The 6,706-nt window shown below is 29.8% G+C and overlaps 1 protein-coding gene across 1 annotated transcript in view; it reads right to left on the bottom strand.

Annotated features, from left to right (window-relative positions):
• The window catches only part of LOC105618635, a 23,707-nt gene that overhangs the window by 8,400 nt on the left and 8,601 nt on the right, over positions 1 to 6,706 (bottom strand). The window lies entirely within an intron of this gene.

Below are 6,706 nucleotides of genomic sequence, written 5' to 3' on the forward strand. Positions count from 1 at the left end.
TTAAAACGTAAACCTAACTACGTAAGTAGAAGTAATTAACTTAAACCTTAACCGGTACATAAGTAAAGGTAATTATTTAGTCCTATGTCTTGTAGGAACGTACGCGTATATATATATATATATATATATATATATATAATACTCGCGTATAAGGTTGATGAACTTTTTTCATAATATTATATCAACGCGGCTGTTCAGAAGACCGAATGGCGGAATTTTAAGGTTGGCCGTGTCGGCGTGTGAGAAATTAAAAGGTTGGACAGAGGACCGCACAAGTGACTATTGCAGCAAATGAAGAAAAATATTAAATTGCAATAGTCATTTCCTCATTCCGTCGTAAAAAAAATATATAATTATATCATCGTTAGGACGTAATTAGCCCTGCTATGCTTGCGTGAGAAAGATCTCGTGCTTGATCCAGTCGCAGATGAAATAATTTCGCACTTAAACGGTACTCTGAAATAGTACTTTACGGTATCGTTGATTCGCACCTCGGCCCTATTTAAACGAGAAAGGTCCCTCGAACTGTTAAATTCGCACGATGCTGAAGATACGTGAAATAGCCCTTTGTGTCGAGGTAACGAAAATATATTGTAATCTTTTCGCAATTGCTCTGCCATGCCATAAATAGCTTCATTTCCTCAACAAATTACTTCGCATGTAACGAGAATGTTCTTTCTTGCACGTGATTATTCTCCTAAAGTTTCATATTTTTACGAGGAGAAAATTTTACTATAATTTTTTACTATAATTTTATTCTTTTATAAATTTAAAAAGTTATATAAAAATTATAAAAAGATTTTTAAGGATGTATGTGCCACATCTCAAAGCGTTGTCAAAAATATAAAAATATAAAAATTGCATAAATTGTTTCTATCATTACCTGTATAAGATTTGAGCGCGATTCCCTTATTAGTTTAAAAGTCTTTATGAATTTAAAGAATTTAAATGAATTTTTTGTTCGTCTTTTTATAAAAAATCATAAATATGAAAATAAAAATATCATTAAAAATTAAAAAAATATTTTATTCTATATTTTTTGTATATACTAAAAATTTAAAGTGTTAATATATACTACTAAAATTCTAATAAATATTTGTACTAATGTTCTAATAAATATTTATAGTAATTTATTTAGATCCACTTACTCGTTTAAAAGTTATTTATCTAAAACTGCAGCAACATAAGCTATTATAAACTAAATTATTTGTTGTTTTGTTTCTTAAAGTTGGTTTGAAGATGTATTCATTCACACATCACAAAACTTTTTTGGCTAATTTGGCTAAAAGCTTAATTGGCTATTAGCTTTCTTTAATTTTTTTACTTTTAGCTTATATTGTACAATTATTGTTAAAAAATTACTACGCGATCTTTTACATATTAAAAATTGAAGTAAAATATTCGTGAATAATTAAAAAAAAGAGGAAATGCTGTTCAGGAAAAATTCTTTAACATGTACTCGAGTAAGCAGATTAAACTTTCAAGACAATCAAGAAGCTGCATTCGTGACCCTGCCCTCGACTAGTCATGATCTCATTGTCAGCGCTCTCCTTCTCGCGAAAGGGTGACTTAGCTAGCGCAATGATCCATACCGGGTAAAAAAGGTTCCACAGTCAATCCGTCAAGGCAAACGGTACTCGTGAACGGTTGACATTCTCGAGGCCAGTATCGAGCCGTTTGACCAATCGTGAACGTGACGGGTATGAAATTACGATTGCGCTCTGTTCACCTCTCCAGTTCTCGGACACTGTTCACCTCTCCTTCTCGTACCTTGATGGCACCTTGCGCCTTTCAATTGAAGGTAAAAAGGTTCATTGACATCGATGGAACGCGTCGTCGGCGATCACATTGAAATCAATCGGCGACTCTAAGAGTCCTCTTGATAGGAAGACCAATCAAGGAATAGACGGAAGTAACTACTACGCGGTCAACCACTTATCTCAATTACTCACGATAGTTTTTGTTGCCGAAACGAAAGAAGCAAAATCGATTTTGTTTTAGAGATGAGACAAGTACTTGATCAAGCAACTAATGATCATTTAAGAATGTATTACATCACGTATTTTGAATAGAAAAAGAAAAAGAATTACAGATTTTTTAATTATTTTTGAAAGTAATACAAAAAGTTTAATAGTGATTTAAAAATTGATTTAAAAATTATTTCGATAAAAAGTTGATATTTTTAAAAACTAATTAGGATAAAACGAGAACATTTTTATTTAATCTGTAAATTGTTAAATATAAATATTAATCTTTTCGAATACAGCACATTTTATCCGAGAGGTATTCTAGGAATGTCCTTAGGACATTCAGTCCAATTTTTCATTATCTGGTTAACTTATGGTTAAGCTTAATCTGATTCGCACACACAAATGAGTTTCATTTATGACATCATCATAGATGAAATCTATGGGATAAAATATCAGTTAAATCGAAGTTAGCCAGATAATGAAAAATCGGGCATAAGAGGATATACGTTCTTTGAATGTCTTTAGGATATCTTGTTGTAAATGGTTTTATATGCATAAATTCATATTTTTATATAGAAAGTATAAATTTCCAATTTCAATCACTTTTTGCAGGGATTGTACATCTGATATATCTTTAATTCTTGTCGATTGCTATCAGCTGTTAGTTCTAATTTGCCATAATGCAACAGATGCAATAAAAAAGTATTTATCGGACATTATAGAAACACTTGGTGAAGATAAACGTTCACACCTGTTGTCGATGGCTTGCAAAATTCCGTATCTTCAGTACGGAATTTTGCAAGCCTTCAAGTTAACATCCGAACAGAGCATAAAAAGATAGAAAAAGGATGAGAAATTGTTATAACGGGGTAATAACGTAGTTAAACGTAGAATACAAAGTCTTAAAAATTGATTTCTTGTCTTGCGTTCTAAATAAAAAGAATGAATGCAGTAATAACATATGAGTATAATTAAAAACTCTGTATGCAAATAAATTGTAAAGAAATTAAGAAATTAAACAAAAGTGGATTATATAATCTAGAATTTTTTAATCGGTGTTGCAGAAGTCGTAAAAAGAATCTTGAAGTATGCGAGAACGATAACAATAAAAGTAAAAAGAAGTAAAAAAATAAGAAATAAATAAAAAAGCGAATAAAGCGCAAAGTAAAAAATATTTTAGAAATGGTGAAAATTACCTAAATCATCATTCCTGTTTTAATCAAAACGATACTATCGATACGATACAATATTGCAATAAAATTATTTTTAAAATAATAAAATTAAAATTAAAACTTTATTCCTTATATCTGAATGTCGTGTTAGCAGTTTTTGATAAAAAAATCTGTGTTGAGCATTAAAGTGTACTTAATGATGACCTCGACACATTTGTTTTACTCATTATTTAGTATGTCATAAATTGAAAACAGGTGATATAATCCAAAACAAATTGAAAAACGCTGATATAATCTAAAAGAGATGAACAAATGACGCGCGTTCTGATAACTAATGTATTAAAGAAAGGTAAGCTAGCTGAATTGTTCTCGTGAGATCTTTCCTATATGATTAATGATAACACATTTAATGTTATCGTAACACGCTTATCCATTTCAGAATTGCACTGGAGATTCTGTATTCTCGCTATTTTCTGAGCTTTGCTTCCTTAATATCATAATTACATATTGAAAACACCAAAGAGGATAAAAATGAATAGAATGTAAGCAATGTTCTATTCTTTCCGTTCTTTAATTATATATTTCTGTTTTTATAGGAAAATTGCATAGCGTATTTCCGTTTTATGTAACGAATGTTTTCTATATGGATTGTGTAAATGACTTAAAATTCTCGATAAAATCAACTAGTGAAAATTTTATAATTATATCGTTTCTTTTCTTCTATTAATTAAGTGTATATATCTAATTGAGTGTATATATCTAAAGTGTCTATAATTATCATAAAAATTAATACTTATTAATACTAATACTAATTATACTAATACTAATTAATTATCATAAAAATAAAAAGTAATGAGAAATTACGTATTAATTTAAAAATCACAAAAAAGCAGTATTGTCGATTACATGTAGAAATAGAAATAGAAAGAAACAAGTATAAATTTATGTAGTTTAATTAAAAGATGAAAAACTACCATAACTGTAATCGAAGCGTATCACAAGTTAAACGATTCCGATTTTCTTTAACAAAAAAAAAATCGAAATTAAAATCGGAAAACATATACTAGTTTATCCTATCAAACTTTAATCGTAACAGAAATTTTATTTTGCATTTATGATATAATAAATAATTTGTTAGATAAACATATGAGGAGCGTTCAACTATAATTTAATAATCATATACGAAATAAAAAAAATACACTTAATATAAGTCATATTATTTTTCAACATAATCTCCCAATACATCGGCGGTAGCTTTTGTATTTCTCGAGAAAGAAAATCTTTTAGCTGCAAGCTAACCCACTCTCGAACACTTGTGATGACTAGATAAATTCTTTCTGTTCTCTTTGAAGGCTTCACTGCATTTAGATAATATTAGTTTATACAGGGTGAAGAATAAATCTATAAAAGAATTAAATAAGGAGGTTCCTTTGTCAATTTTACTTTTTTCTATACTTCAAGTTTTTATTTATTGCGAACAATTTACTCTCTTAATAAGATAAATAAAATTTGACTATTTGTCATATTTTCTTTAATCCACGCATAAAGTCATGTAAATATGATAACATTTATAGTGTCTTTCCACAAATTATATTTATCAAATGCATGCGCATTCCATGATTTTCAAACTTGATTTTCTAGGAAATAAAATCTCGAACAAAAAAAGTTTATTTTGCACTTTTAACTTATTTTTGTACAAGAAATTATATCTTTTTTGAATAATTATTATAATTTAATCACTTTGAATGCTCCTAGTAATATAATTTTATTTGTCCGGATATATATATAAATATATATATGTATATATATATATATATATATGTATCATTTATATATGTCATTCATATATATATGTATCATTTTACGATTTTCAAATTAACTGATTTAGGTACATTCGATTCTCAAATAGAAGAATCTCTCTCAAAAATAATAATCACGATTTGCATTTTGTATATTTATTGGACAATGCTGCATCCTCGCGTGGGGATGAAACGACGCGCGAAGTAATTAAGTGAAACTAAGACTAAGACGACAAGCCGTGGCATAGATCACGACGTTTCGATAGTAGCCATGGTTGACCTGAATATTGTCTATAAATACAGAATATATCGGCCAAAACAATTAAGCCTGTCTATCTCGTGGAACGTTTACATGACCGCATAAATATCCCTGCATCTGGCGGGATGTTCGTCGATCGTAAAAATGCATCTAGAATTATTGTGTAGAAAGTGTGCATATTTAGAGAACCATTTTTTTATGAGCCTTTCCCTCTTCTTGCAACTTTCACCGCTAGCGACAATAGCATGAAACAAGACGATATCACATTAAGATTCGCGATGTCTTTCGTAGCATATCCTCCCCGCTATTCAATTATCTTATAACAGAAATTTTAATGAAACAATTTAACTTAAAAAAATGTAGAAAAAATGTAAAAAAAACTAATAGAAAATTCAATGTCGTTAACGATGATTATCGAATACTATGATTACAATTGTATACAAAACGGAAGTTCATGAATCAATGAGATGCTTAATAGACATTCAAATTGTAAACAACTGAAAAATTAAATAACTGCAACCAATTCACTGTTTGCGTTATTGGGTTCCGGTAAATTATTACTTCGATGAGGCGAATTATAAGATGTGAGTAACAAGCATGTAAAGAAAATTACATTTCATCGTTACGTGTCACGAAAGTGGAAATTGATAAAACGTGAAGGTGATTATTATCCAGCGGTACTGTGAAATAAAGGAAGCTTAGTCGCACGTTCTGAGATATCTCCGGTACAAGAACTTCAACGTTTTTGCAGACATGCGATCTAGCCGGGCGGATAAAGCCATTCGCATCGCTGTCTGACCGTGTCAACTATTAATTATTCATTAGCGAAGGTACCGATTGTTCAGGTAAAAAGCACATTTATGTCTTCATGATTCGGTTTGCCGCGGTTAGTTTGCGAATATTCTCTCTGGCGAGACGCTCCCTTGCTTCTACGCCTTTTTTAAATTAATCATTAAACAACGCATACGACACGCAGCGATTTTGAACGCGATGCCTGTTCTGTAGATACGATTAGAGTTGCATTCAGAGCATTCCCAATGTAGACTTTTTTCATTACAATACACCGTTGCAGAGTGCACAATGCTCTCTTATCGTAATTAAATCACTACAATGATGTGAAGGAATGATAAAACAACTGATGATACTTAAGCTATGATAAATTACTATCGAGATAAAGTACACTAAATTGCTTCTCATTGAATTATTTTGATGTTTTATACATATAAATAAATATCTTTGTGCTTTTTTTGTAAGAAAGTAATATTGTACGCAAAATTATTGTGCTTTTAGACAGCTTAAAACTTTCAATGAAATTTCTCTAGAAGAATGGTAATCTTAAATCCTTATATATGATATGTAATTGTAACGTTCTGTTGAATTCTTGATGAAATCTCTTGATAAGCGTTAATAATGCATCGATTGCAGCATAAAAACTACCAACATTCTTTCCTTTCTTATTAATATAATAGTCAATTTTATTAGCAAATTTTAATGTTGTAAATTTTT

This window comes from Atta cephalotes (assembly GCF_000143395.1).
Source record: "Atta cephalotes unplaced genomic scaffold scaffold00017, whole genome shotgun sequence".
Taxonomy (NCBI): Eukaryota; Metazoa; Arthropoda; class Insecta; order Hymenoptera; family Formicidae; genus Atta; species Atta cephalotes.